The sequence below is a fragment of the Mirounga angustirostris genome, unplaced genomic scaffold (assembly GCF_029215605.1).
Source record: "Mirounga angustirostris isolate CCGP_5_RB_7025 unplaced genomic scaffold, mMirAng1.0.hap1 SCAF_8, whole genome shotgun sequence".
Lineage (NCBI taxonomy): Eukaryota > Metazoa > Chordata > Mammalia > Carnivora > Phocidae > Mirounga > Mirounga angustirostris.
Window position 1 is genome coordinate 133,167,933 of NW_026991716.1, and position 15,289 is coordinate 133,183,221.

Here is a 15,289-nt window from a genome sequence, read left to right on the forward strand (position 1 = left end):
GTTCCAATGTCTCCGTTATCTTCACCAACACTTGCTACTATCCACCTTTTTAATTCTAGCCATACTAATAGGTGTGAAGTAATATTTATTGTGTTATCACAGTATTTATTGTGTCTTAACATTCAAATCTTCAATAAGCCCTTGAAACCAAATGCCAGATAGCAGGGAAAAAAATCAGATTACACCAAGGCAGTATTCTCAAACTTCAGTCATTCAAGAACCACCTTCATGATTTTGCCACAACTGGGTGCCATTTCTACTATTATGTACTTAATTTTTAAAAATCAATTCATTTTTAAAAGAGCCTTGAAATCACTGTTATAAATGAGCATCACTTGCCATAAATAGAAAGTATCAGAAACATAAATGTAATAAAAACAAAGTTAGCTGGATATAATCGTCTCCCAGGGCCTTCTTCTTCATGGTAAGATGGAAACTGCAAGTGACAGGTGTTGAAGACATGCTGGCCACAAATACAGTCTTCCTTCGGCTTAGTGAGACTGTCTAAAATCATCTCTACTACCATCATGGGCTCTGCACTTTGGAAGACTGCTGTAACATTTCATAAAATACCTTTCCTGAAAGAGGATCAGAAAATGAGTTCCATGGTGATGATTATACTGGGGGAGGGGGGCTTTAAAAAAACCCATGCCCTAAACAGCATCATATTTTGGTAGCCGGTTACACTTCGCTGACGGGTGTCCCTTCTTCGCATTAACAAACTTTGTTCAGCAAACTTCCAGTAAGTCGGTCCACACTCTAGTTGCAAGCATCCGGCTCTTCAAGTTTCAACAAAAACAGCTTTCAGAGCAAATATATGTAATATGAATTAAAAGTAAGACACCTGCCTTTGGGTAGGCAAGCCCAGGCAATGCAACCCGTAACGTGACAAAGTGCCTGATGGGTTTGACTGACAGCACTGGCCTCAAGAGTGTAATAAGAAACACAATGCCCTGTTTGTGCTCAGATACATTCAGCCTTCCTCACTCAGCCTGACACACGTACTATTTATACACAAGTCAGATAAAAAACAGTCAGTGACAGTGTATTTGGGCACCTCCAGATTTGAAGACTAATTATCATCTGTCATCATCCAAGCTTAATAAAATACTAAACAGCATATTACATTTACAGAAAATGAGTGAGCATGAAATCTGAAGGTATCCCATTGCCTCTTTTCTTGGGCACGCCTCCTCAGCCCTCAGATCTCAGCTCACACACCCCTTCGAGTGGGAATATTTCCCTTGCCCTCAACGCAAAACCCCCTGGTTACGTATCTCATGGCACCTCTCTTTATAATTTATATTTGCACAGTTGGTGTCTGTCTGCCAAACACAAGCTCCGTGAAAACAAGGAACAGGTTGGTTTTGTCCATCATTATACCCTCAACAACAGCTAGGACAGTTCTTGGCACAGAGGTGATCAAGCATTATTTGTTGAATGAATGAGTTCAAAGGATGTCAAAATTGTATTCTACATTATAAGTCTTGGCCGTGTTTAGAATGACCACTAAGGGTACATTTCAAAAAGGCAAAAGGACACAAAGCAGAGGCTCTCCAACTTCCTACAGTTTTCCACTACTGCACCTCAATCCAGTCTATCCCATACAATGGAAGCCTCTCTTTTTCTTCCATGTAACTTCCACCCAACTAAGCTAGGTACTTGAGTCTGTCAATGAGCCTTTGTGGAGGGCCTGAGTAGTGGAAGAGGGCTAGTGACATGGGAAGGAAAAAGGCAAGAGAACTAAAGTTTACTGAGTGGATACAGTATGGGGCATAGTCCTTAATCCACAAAAAACCTTTTGTTACCACCCTGATACAGCTGAGACTTGTCAATTTCAGAACTTGCTCGAAGTCACACAGCTAACAAGCGGCCAAACCCAACAACGATCTGGTTCTTTGTGAGGGGAAGAGGTTACACAAGTGCTGTAGGGAACATACAAGTTGAAATAGGCCAAAAGGAACAGACAAAGGTTCGCTGCAAGAGGCAGAGGAGAGTATTATAATACAACTACTTATAAGAGCTAATGTGTATTGACAATGTTCCATGGGCTAGGCACAAGACTAAAGCATCTACCACACATTATTTCGTTTGTACTGCATATAAACCCTATGAGGTGAACATAATTATCGTCCCCATTTTGTAGAGTAAAACCAAGGCTTTGAGAGAAGGGATCCGAGCAAGGTGAGGCAGCTGGTTAAGTGTCTGTAGTCTGAACCCCATGCTGTCTGAGCCCCTATCAGGAAACTTACCCCTTCCTCCACCTCCTGCTATGACCTAGGGCTCACAGGAGGAATGAGAAAGGCCTGGCAAGGTGTGCACTGAGGAAGTGTTTACCGTATGTCAAGACAAGGCATGGAGCGTGGCACGCTGAGAGGAATGACATCGCCCTTGCTCTCTAGCACCTTATATATGGACGGAAGCCAACAAAGGCAGAGCTGGTCTGAGGAAGGCAGAGGCTACAACCAGGTGGCCTAGGTTGAAACACTGATGAGTTGGGCAATTTCAGGCAATCGCTTAATTTCCCTGTGTCTCAGCTTACTCCATTACAAAATGGCAGCAATAACAGTACCTACTTCGTGGTGCTATTTCTTAAAATGAGCTAAAATAAATAAAGTCGGGGCGCCTGGTGGCTCAGTTGGTTAAGCAACTGCCTTCGGCTCAGGTCATGATCCTGGAGTCCCAGGATCGAGTCCCGCATCGGGCTCCCTGCTCGGCAGCGAGTCTGCTTCTCCCTCTGACCCTCCTCCCTCTCATGCTCTCTGTCTCTCATTCTCTCTGTCTCAAATAAATAAATAAAATCTTTAAAAAAAAAAATAAAATAAAATAAAATAAATAAAGTCATTAGCACAAAATAAACACAAATACATGTTAGCTATTATTATGTTTGGAACGAATGAAAATCAAGGTTAGAGGGGAAATGTAGGGCCAGATCCAAGGACAATGGAAGGAGACAGGAGTTCAGTAGCATCTGAAGAATGTGCAAGGTGGACGGGGACAGATCAAAGTCAGAGAATCCCCCCAAAAAACTTATGGGCAATCCATTCATGAAGTGATGTAAGCACAGCACAGATGGGGACTGTGGCGTCAAAAGAGAAAGAAATGGATAGAAGCAGATGATGAGGTAGAAATGTCCCTGAAAGGCAAGGATTCATCAAAGACAACATCAAGGGCTGAATTAGGCTAACTGGAGAAATTCATACTCTAACCGAACATTAAATGGCAACATGAAAGGGCAAACAGATTTGAAAAGGGAGAGGAGAAGTGTAAGAAGAAGATGAGGTAACGCATTTCCTCCTGCACCTGCTGAGCTGACTGTGCCCATCAGTGAGTCAGCGAGTGGGCACAGCCTGTGGGCATCTGGAGGCTCCAGACCGGACGCTGTGGAAGGGGTGAACCAAGGAAATTACCACTTGCCATGCATATACTAGGTTTATATAGTGCACGGCCAAATGGAGTCGCCATTATTCTAAGGAATCCACAAGATCAGTCTTATCTCTTTCCCTTTTATGAGGAAGCTGATGTTGGAGGAGCTAAGGAAACTGCAGAAGACAACACAACTAGAAAGTGGCAGAATTAGTCTTGAGACTCAAGTTCATCCAACTCCATAAGCCACTGGGAGGCTCAGACAGTGAAGCTGGGAGGATGAGCGAAGAGCTCTCAGACCTACAACACACACCTGGCCCTCATTTCCCTCCTCCCCCTCCCCGCCATCCTGGGCATCATTCTCGGCTTGGCCAGCCCTCCCTTGCCTTCTTTAATTTGGCCATTGTACTCATTAGTCAGGATCCAACAATAATCCTCCCAGCTCCGAGTCATCGTCACAAGCCAGCCTCCTCCCCAAGGGGAAGCGATCACCTCCCCCAAACTCCCGTAGGCCTTGCTGTCCACCCTACCTGTCTGGCGTGTACAGACAAGCTTCAACCTAGGTATGCTGATCTGGCCACCACATGCCTGCCACCCCACTGACGGTCAAAGCTGATTCCACTGCTGTGCCTTCCCTGTGGCCCCTTCCCGCCCCCAGTTCCATCTGAGTTATCATGAAAGCTGCAACCTCAGTAAGAGGTCAACCTTCAGGAGAGAGGAGGACTCCCGTTTAGCCATGGGCGTTCCTGGGGCTGACCCATCCTGCTGTACCTTCTGACAAATTCTAAGTACTGCAGTTTTCTCCTCCACTACTTCTTCCAAGTCAGAATTTAAATTTCTACAAAGAAGTCATTCCCAGTGTTGTTCACAGTGTCTTCCGTGTAAACACTCCGTAAATCGTCATTGTCAAAGATAATGAAAAACCACCTTTACATAGTGATCTCCAGCAACCTCACCTCACATTATGGAACCCAAAGGTAAGCCAAGAGGCTTCTAGACAAACAGGGTAAGAGGCCTGGGGACTGCTTTCCTTCTCTCTGCAAACCTAGCAGTACTGCCCATAGAAGTGATGATACTATAATTTGTTTTTCAGATGTGAACGGTTTCATGTTAGGAAGGCTTGGAAAAGAGAAAAATTAGTCCTTTCTTTGAAATGTTAACCAAGAGATAAAGCCTCCACAATAAAGTACATTCCCTTGACTCACAAAGGACTCCTCCAACAGACCCTCATCCAAAGCCTATCCCTTCTCATTTCAAGAAGGAAGTTATTTTGTTTCCCAGCCTCCAAAGACACAAGTTGTGTAAATTTAAGAAACGCGAGGTGGGAATGGGTATGTGGCTAGAAGCATCCATTACCTGAAAGAGCCAAGGGCAGTACCTTTGAAAACATGGCATTCTGGGACCATGTGGCAAGACATAGTATCAATACATTATCATTAGGGTAATCACTCGCTTCGATGATTATGCAAAGTTCATTCTTTCACGAGAAAGGAATATTGAATGCATTCTGGTTTATCTGCACAAGAAAGTCAATAATTTGCTCCAGAAAGATTTCCATCCAAAATCCAAGGGAAAAGTAATAAATATCCAGGTGTTAAATTGAGGGAGTTCAGTTATCAGGAAAATTTACATACGTGGAACAGTTCATTCCCTCATCAAGCCCAGAAACCAGGATGATATATCACAACGATTCTCTCAGGAATTACAGAATGAACACTTTCTTATCTTTTCTCACTTTGCAAACAATCTAACTGCAAGACACAAATGGCTGAGGTCAGCTGTTTGAAGCCTAGTAAAACCTGCTTTTACATAAAGAACTCATTTATATCAAAGCATGTAATGCATTTCAAAGAAAGATAATTCATTAAGATTTCTCGAATCCATCACTGAACTACCAGTAAATGAAGAAAATGATTATAATATTATGACACCACGACTTTTATTGGAATCCCCGGAGGCAGCTATTGGCTTTGTAGAGTGGGAAAAAAAGTTCTCCGAGCTTCTCTGTAATTTTTAGCATGGTTTCAAAACACCTCTAATAGAATGAGATTGATACCAGCTATTGATAATTAACCAGGTCAGCGAAGCTTGGGTCCATCCAAGGTAGCCGGAGGAACAGGATCACCTTACATGCTCATTCCCTTGCTCTCCATATGCACCCATGACTCCCTTCCTAAACACTTGCCATCAGCTCTATGTATCATTCACACTGCTCTTCCTCACACCCAAATGTACTCTTGTGAACCCCACCCCCTGATTTAGCCCCTTCGATGGTTCCCCAACACTCACAGGATAAAACCAAACTCCCTAACATAACTCAACACCAGACACTGTCCAAGGCACTGGGAATACAGCCAAAGCTGAAGAAAAATCCCTGCTCTCATGGACCTTCCATCCTAACAGAGCACCAGTAATGAACACACTAGCCTATAACAGGTCAGGTGGTAAGTGCTAGGAAGCAGGCTAAAGTAGGGAAAGGAAATAAAGAATGATACTAGTCAAAGAAGGCCTCTAAAGTGAAGGGAACAAAGTCCTGAAGGAAATGGTATGACCACAGACATGGAAAGGCCTCCCACAGTTGGCCCTAGGCTTCCTGGCCAAGCTCCTCCCCTACATTGGGGAGGCCACTCCAGCCTCTCTGAGTTAGGATTCCTTCTCCTAACACACCTTGCTGCTTCCCACTTTCATGGCTTTGCATTTGCTCTTCTGCCTGCAATGCGTCCCAAACTCCTCCTGATCCTCCAAGATTCATCTGAAGCTTCTCCTCCTTTATGAGGCCGTCCCATGCACACCAGCCACATACCACCGCCCAGCCCAGCAAGGTCATCACCCCTCCTTCCTGCCACGTGGACCATGTCTTCTTATTCATGTCTCTGATTCCTCAGTAAAATGGAGCTCCTTAAAGGCCACAGCACAACACTGATCCCTGTGTCCCCAGTACCTTGTCCTTCAAGACAGATGCACATTTAGAAATGCAGTTAATGAATGAATGAAATGCATGTCCTCTTTTTATAATGCCATTTTCGAAAAGAACCGCCCATGAAGAAAGCATAAACCCACGAATGCCCTTTTATTTAAAACTCTTTTTGTAAAACTGACCTTTTTGTTGTTGTTCCTGAAAGCTGCATGATTTAAAAGTCTTTTTGGGTTTTCCCCCCTATAAAATTATCTTGACACCTAGCCATGTATCACGGTACACGAAGCAGCTATAACTCTGCAGTTGAAAAAACATCGTGCTGTGAAAACAGAAACCCTATCTGCCAAGACACCAAAAGGACTGCTGAAGACACAATGAAAGCAGCTTATGCTCTTTTATAGCCTGGGATCATTTTCATAAAACCTTCTTTTTTAGAAGGATAAACTGTTTCAAAGCGTCGAGGAACACCTACTCTCTTTTGGCCCTTCTTGTTCTAAAGCTACACTCTGGACCTTTAACACTCAGCCTCTACCTTCCCCATCCTCATGGTCCGTAAACAGAAGGGCAGATGAAGGAGAAGAAAAAAAATGGGTGGCGGAGGGGAAGAAACCAGAACACAATACATACGGCCCCGGATAAAGGAGACAGATTTAGGGGAAGAAATGCCCCCTTTGGTGCACGTTTCTCCACCATTGTTTTAGGTTCTGTTTTGTTTTCAATGCTGGGCCATGTCCGTGTGAGGATGCTGGATTCAGAGTGGGGTTTTAGCTGCAGAACCGTCAGCCGGATCTCCAGGGGACCAGCTAGGGCCACGCTGCAGCTGTCCCTTTTCAAGCCCAAACTACAGTTCTGAAACTGAAGACTCTTGAAAAAATAACAAAGAAAAACCTCAGCTGCTCCATCACAACTCAAACACCAAAGAAAAAAGGGGGGGGTCGTTTCCATATTTCACATAAACACAGATCTTACTGCGGCAGCCAGGAATGTGTGAGCAGAACGGGGGCTGAGGATGACCACCACGCAAATGCAGCCCCGGCTAAAGATTAATACTAAGAATGTGCAGCCTAGTTCGCAGACACCCCTACGGGGAAATGTTGGTGTTTATGTATTTCCAAACGGCCTTTTTAAAAAGAAAGTGTCCTTTTCCATGGGATTCTAACGTCTTTGTTGTTGTTGTTCAAGAGGAAGCACCTGGAAGAGACGTTCAAATGTCAAAGTTGTGCCAAAGTAATTTGAGATTTTGTACTTAGACTTACTGTAACTGTATATCGTTCCCCCAGCCCCCAGACTCCTCCACACGGTGGCTGAGATTAGCTCTGCCTTTAAATCATCTTCAGTTTACTGCCCTAGCACTGGTCACGGTGGGGGAGGCAGAGAACAAAGAAACCACAGAATGCCTGCAAGTCCAGAAGGGTAATTTCTGGAGAGGTAAACTTTCTCTGTGTTGACTAGTGAACGGTGTGGAGAACCAAGAACCAGAAAGTCTGGTGCTGGGGCCATCTCATTTCACGATAAAAGAATATAGAAGAAAAAGAAATAAATCGATCACAAGTTCCATTTCCTGAGCCCTTCTGTATTCCGTAACACAAGCTGGGCATTCACTCCTAGTGTCCCATTAATCCTCATAATAACCAGAAGATGTACTAGTGTCCCCATTTTGCAGATGGGGATGCAGGATGTGAATGGCTTAGTGCTCAGGGTCATACCACCCATAAGCACTGGAGAATTCCCCCTACAGCAGGCGACATCCTAGAGTGACTTCCCCAGACAAGTCTCATGAACAGGATGGAAGTAGGGAAACAGAGCTTTCCCCCCTGATTTGTCTTTTCTGTGCTCAAACGGGCTGATGTTTCATAAGTGAATGAAGGCAGAATGTAAATCTAGTGCCTGAAGAACCCACATTAACTGTAGTGTGAGCAGATCCCTGTTCACTGTCAAAGAGGTGACACTGATGAGCTCTAATAGCAATTCCATATCCAACAGAAGATAAACCATGTTCTTAAGCTCACTATGGCCCACAAAACCCCAGGTTCCTTGAAAGCCAGATTAAAATAGCCAACTGAGTATGTGCCACCATATCTAGAGATTATGATTTCTTTATAAAGCCATGACATGGACTCACATCTTCCTTCTACAGCGTATTGGATAACAAGTTCCTATAAAAGATCTAAGTGACCAAGAAAGTCTATCTCTCCTCAAGAATTTCCTTCTTTAAGGCAGCAACTGACAATGTAAAATATAAAAGACCTGGTGTGTTCAAGAATAGAGAAGATCAGGAGAAGAGGCACATATTGCCATGTGTCCTTCATAATTACATCATCTTCTTAGATTTTACGATTTTATGCATGCCTATGGTTTTTGGTTTTTTGTTTTTTTTTTTCAGATTTTATTTTTTTTTTAAAGAGAGAGAGTGCTGGGGGGGAAGGGCAGAGGAGAAGGGCAAAAAAGGGAGAGAAAAACATGAGCAGGTTCCATGCTGAGCACGAAGCCCGACACAGGGCTCGATCTCATGGACCCTGAGATCAGGACCTGAGCCGAAACCAAGAGTCATTCGCTCAACTGACTGTGCCACCGAGGCGCCCCTGTTGTGTTGTTTTTTAAAAAGAGACCTGACTACCAGGTTCTGGTCACTTTCAGAGCACTGAAGAAAAAGAATGACAGCAGGTGGCTGGCAAACTGTCAGGCCAATAAGGCGTCTTCCCCCCTTTGTCTAAACAACATGTCCTGAGGTCAGACTGACAGCACTCGGGCAGGAACTGCTGCCCCTGGGACAGGTGCTGTACTTCGGGGAACAGACACAAAGGCCCCTGGTCTGTCAGGGTTTGGCAAGCTTAAATGTACGATATAATTTTGGTGAGTTTATCATCAAATGCTTCCCATGATGTCAGCAACCCATGAATGTATCAAAACAATACCTACCCCAATCCCCCTTCCAAAGGGTTCCCCCTTATCAATTCTAGGTCCTACTTCCCAGTGTTGAAATTCACAGAAGTGATCTTGCCCTTTGGGTCAAAAATTGACTAATCTCTCTTAAACAGGCTTTGCAAAATTACAAAGCAAGCCTGGGAGGAAGATACAAGTTCACCACATGTTCCATATGTCTTTGGAGATCTCTGAGACTGTCCATCAGGCCACCTTCCACTTTAATATCCTGACATAAAAAAAAGACCAAATGTTTGTTTGAAGCAGAACTGGTGACACGGTAATAAACTCTCATAGCAAAGAGATCCGTTCTCTCTTGTCAGGCTGACCCAAGATATTTTGCCAGGTGCCAGCCAGCCTGCCATGAAACATCCTGAATCTGCTGTTCAACACCAATGTGGGTGGGCCATGACACCCTCCTGTTCCTACGAGGCACCCAGATTTTCATCCAGCCAGTCCTAAATTACTAATGATTTGAATTAAGTTTGACTGTATAAAAATTACTACTAAAATGTCTGAGGTTTATTTAAATAAAGTGATATGGGAAGACCTTTAAGAGCGTATTAAATGTAAATATATATATATGAATCAGATTCAAACTACATGTGAATCCATTTATTGAAAAGAAAATAATTATCTATGAATATGTATAAAAATTTATGCAAATATTTCAGAAGGGTTCTGGAGGTGCTCACACTCAACTCTGGAAAAGGGGAGGGTTTAGCAGAGAGAGCAACAGTCTTTTCTAATGATCTAGAGTTATATTGTTTAGATTTTTTTTTTACAAGAAATTATTTCTATATTATCGGACAAACAAAAATAAAATCTGCAGGCAACAGAAGGACGGGGGTGGGAGGGGTAAATGTATGAAAACAAATCACATTCCATAGCGTCCAAAGGTCTTATCGGAGAGGACTGTGCATTAATATTCTTGTGCTTACCAAGCTGCTCCATGAGGCTGCATTTCTGCCTGCGTCGTTCACAGCAGCTGTTTCCTATCATCCCTTATCTGCTTCCTCCAAGGCCGTGAAAACTGCAAGGCAGTTCTGTCTGGTTCCAGAAGCTGAAAACTGCATCCACACCTTCACCCCAATGGCATCTTGGAGGAAGGGCAGGAAGGCTCCACACAGAACCCGCTGCCTTTCTATTTCTGAGTCAAAGGCAAAGCATTATTCCTGAATCTTCCTTCCTGATTCACCTAAGCCGTTGTCAGGAGCCTCTAGGCACCTGCCAGCCCACACGCAGTCACACCAGCCACCACATTCAGAGACATTTAATGTTCCTTGGCTTAAAAGAAAACAGAAGGCTACCGAAAAACCTTCAACCACTTCTTTCCATTCTGAAACAGCGTGGAGAAGGTGAACAATGTGAGTTCAACCTCTTGATTTCCACAACCTGCCATGAGCCCACTACCAACTCCACCCTCCAGCACTGCCAATGGACGGTTTTTAGTTTTCTAAATTTCTTCACCTAGAAGGCCCCACCACCCCACTCCCCTTCTGGCTGGCAAACTCTCCTTTATCCCTTAAAATCATCTTCAAACAACCGGCCCCTAAACTACACACATACACACACACACACACACACACACACAATGCATTCTGTGCTCCTCTGAACGGCTCCCAGACCTGTACCCGTATCCATTACTGAAAGTACCAGACCATGTTGTGTAGTAATTAGTGCTGACACTAATTAGCACTGCTAGACTGGCAACTCTGCATCACTGGATTCCCAAAGCTGACCCAGAGTCTAGCATATCACAGGTGATGACCACAGGCTTATTGATCTGGACTGCAGTGCAGACAGGAAAAGGACTGTAATGCCCCACACTGCTGCTGGCGGTGGGGAGGAGCACCTACAAGGCTGTAAACATCCAGGACTGGAGCCAGGGTGTGATGAGGGGGAAGTTGGGAGAAGAGTGTGATCAGAAATATTCTGGGCTGGAAGTACGGAGAACTCGGTTCTGGGACGGGTCCCGCCACTGCATCTCAGCTGTGTAACTCTCTGGGCCACCGGTCCTTTAACGGGGACATGAAACAATTTATTCGCTCAAAGACCATGTATGTGGACCGTATAATCTAAGGTTATCACCATCCCTCAATATTCCAGTTAGTGATGGGGAAAACGCACAGAAATCAGAGTGCTGGAGCCACAGTGCGAAGAAAAACGCCCTGCCTTGTTAGATGCCCAGCAGAAGTCAAGAAAGAGCCCACTCTTCCCAATAAACAGGCCGTCTTCCGGTTCCCAAACCAAAACAGGGTTACCATCTCGGCACTGCTTAATTTAAGCTCTTATTGCTTCACTACAAGGGAGCCTTCTGGTCTCCTTGATCTCGAACCTAACAGGATTTTCCCTTATCCCTTCCCCCAAATAAAATTAATAAAAATTTGAAAATAAAAATAAATTGCTATGAATTTGAGGCAAAGACATCTGTTGCAAAGTGAGGCAGCCAAGAAATACGACAGCAAAGCCTGGGTCTTCAAGGCTTGTAAACAGACAGGGGATTCGACACCCAGGCCCACTGGCTCACCTGGACTGATGGCTCCAGGCCTCTGGAGGGGATTTTCAGCTTGGCTCGCCCCCCCTGCTTTCTTAGAGAGCAAGGCTGGCAATTCCACTGAAGACAGTGCTGCCGATCAGCATGGATTTTAAATCTCTCTTCACGGGGTGTTCTGCGGATTTTTTTTTCATCTTTTAAGTTCAGTGTACAAGTTTGAGAATTGATAGCATCTAAAATACACTCTGCATTAATCCATGAGTAGTGGACTGCATCTCCCTACACAGAATCTAAAGCTGTGGCAATGGGAGTGTGGGGAGTGGTGTAGGTATCTTACAAATACATTTTTTTAAAGTAATATGTAAATATAATCAAACAAATACAATTAAGTGGAAAACTAATGTAGAAGAAATTATGTGCCCGTTTCTCAAGAGGGAAAGGGATGTCTTTGGCTAATACAGATTTATCTAGTTTTTTTTTTTTTAAGATTTTATTTATTTATTTGAGAGGCAGAGAGAGAGAGTGTACAAGCAGGGAAGGGAGGGGCAGAGGGAGAGGCAGAAGCAGGCTTCCCGCTGAGCAGGGAGCCCGATGCGGGGCTGGATCCCAGGACCCCGGGATCATGACCTGATGCTTAACTGACTGAGCCACCCAGGAGCTCCCAGATTTCTCTAGACAACTTTCCTATATTAATCACTGCTGAAATCCTGTTCCAGAAGCAGATACACGAGGATTAAATACAAAAAAAAAAAGTCTCTTCCCTCGCCTCAAAGATGCCTTACAAAAAGTCTACTCGCTCTATTGATAAGCATATCAGGTCAACTGTTCAGCTTTGTACTAAACACACCCCAAGCCTCCGGAAACTAACATCAGGTATGAGTCCTGCTCATAAGCCCACTGACAGCCTGTTGCAAGTCACTCCAGGTGCCGACCTGCACAGCTGCCTCTTTGAGACCTGTGGGGATCCTTCTCTCTCCCTCTGCACATGTCACCTAAAAGTCCTTTGAGACGTGACTTTCTATGATTTTGAAGTGGAGGGAAGCAACTCTGGTAACTAAAGGACAGAAGTAAATCACCATCCCCATAGCTATTCCCACAGTGCTTACAGGAGCCGATCTTACGAAATAACTGCTTGGCTGCCAAGAAGAAACCCGGCTGGTTTTCTTAATTGGGCTTGGTGAGACAGAGTGCCTTCCACTGGGGCTGTTGGGCCAGATGATGACAGAAGACTATTACTCAGCGGAATACATACTATACCAAGGACACACCCTAGGTTGCTGTCACCCCACCAGTTATCAAAAACCCTACTAAAGCAGGAAATGTAGTAAGTCGTGGACATTAACTGCGATACCAGAAGAAACAGAAACTTAAGGGGCTGGCCTCTGGTGACAGCCTTCACTCGGACTCTCCATGACTGCACTGTTCACAGCTGTCAAGTCTGGGAACAGTAGGCTAGGGGAATAACCAGGGGGAGAGACTGAAGAAATCACCCACATCTTAAAGGTCAAGAGGCGTAACCGGCGTAATCTCCTCTTTTTGATGCCATTTTATAGCAACACTCTCCCCCCAAAGAATATGTGACCCAATCTTCTTTGTGCCTTCCTTCTCACTGAGTTGTGTAATTCACCCCTTGCAAAAGGCAGGGTGTCGGGGTTTAATCTCAAACTATTCTGTTGGAAATGTGAAATTCTGACCCAGGATAGCCCTGTATGTAGCCCACACAACAACACAACTGTAGCTGGCATTTTATTAAGTAAGCGCTTACTGCGTGCCATATAGTTCATTTTACCACTTACTATGGTAAGTGCTTCACCTGCATGATCCCCCTCAACATAAACCCTGAAAGTTTAGTAATAGCATGAACCTAAATGTGAAAAACAGCTAGTTGACTACAACAATGTCTATCACTTAGCCAACATCACACATCCAGGGAAAATGGGCCTAAACCTAAGCAGTCAGCCCCGGTCTTAACCACTCACATGCAATACTGAAAACAGTCACAAATGTTTTAGAATGAGGAATGGCTCACACACAAACACATGAACTTATACAACCATAATAGAGAGAGAGAGAGAGAGGGAAAGAGAGAGATAGAGGAAGGAGGAGACTATGAATGGATGCATGAATTCATTTTCTCTCCAGGCAAAATCTTTAGGAGCAAAACAAGGGCTCCTCTCCTGTAGGGCAATTAATTGCAAGTATGCGCTCCTACCTTCACCCAAAGCAGACACATTCCATCGAGTGCCAAGATTTTTAAAAGTTAATTCCAACTTTGTTAGAGAGACTTTCAAGTTCTACCTTCCTCTTTATATCAAGTGTTTACCGAAGACCATTATTGTCGGGCCCTAACTTGAGAAGATAAACAGATATCATCCCTGACCATCTCAAGTGCAAATATTAATCTGTCATTTGGCTTTAAGATGAAAATGATCTTCTTAAAAGAGAAAAAGAATGTTAACTGTGTGGAACCAAACCAAACTAGAGCAAAAGAAAAACAAAAACAAACAAACAAAAAGCAACTCTATTCTTTACAGCTCATTGCAACAATATGTCACTTTCATTACAACTTTTTACAGAAAAAGCAAACAAAACCAACAATTACAATAAGATCTACAGTATGCAGTCTGCTTTTATAAGAAAGAATAGTCTTAAAGTGTTTTTATAATATATAGTTATCACCAAGCATGATAATTACCTACCTTATCCCACAAAATTGTTTTCAGATCTTCTGATAAGTCATTATAAAAGACTGATTTCACCTCACTCATCACTTCTAGGAAATCTACCACAATTGCACTTAATAAAATAGATTATCTTAGATCCTTAGACTTCACCCTGAATTCCTAAGGTTGCTTATGAGCATTTATACTTTTTTTTTTCTTTTGCTATTAGTTAGTCTTAGGAAATGTTCCTTTTCTCCTTCATTCATTAAAACATGATTTTAGGAGATGGAATGTCTGTGGCAGAGTTGAAACATTACATTAGCTCGAGTTAAGGTTAATTTTAAAATCGGAAATAGGAAAAAGGTACCGACAGGCATGCTACCTTAATAAAATATTACTGTAATATGCATTCTAGGGCTTTAAAAAAAAAAAAACAGATGAAGAAGAAACAAAAAAACAAACCTCAGGATGGGAAACAAGGCCACTGATGCAAAAAAGAAGTTACAAAACAGAATTCCAGGTTGCTAAAATATGCAGAGAAGGATCTTAAATTGATTGAAGTAATAGATACAGATGTCCTCCAAGGCATATCACATACTCAGAAATCATTGTGGGGCGGAGAGGGAAATAGAAGCAAAAAGACCGACTGGTTTTTTAAATGGTAACTATTAAGAACTAAAATTTTACCTTGTTCAATTATTTTTAAAACCACATTCCACTGAATTATAATTGTGGACTGTTGAGGATGGAAACTTTCCCAGAACTGAGTATATGTTTAACCCTGGGAATGATGTGGCAAAGTCAACCACCCACAACAATCTGGGAAACAATGCAAAGCAAGAGAAAGGGCCACCACACCCTTCAGAGGTGGGTTCTTACTTTGCTTTTTTTCATCCAACCATAATCAAGCCCCATTAGTCTTAA

General features: G+C 43.4%; 1 protein-coding gene across 3 annotated transcripts in view; it reads right to left on the reverse strand.

The window, feature by feature from the left end:
* The window catches only part of CNKSR3 (CNKSR family member 3), a 122,962-nt gene that overhangs the window by 49,315 nt on the left and 58,358 nt on the right, over positions 1–15,289 (reverse strand). The window lies entirely within an intron of this gene.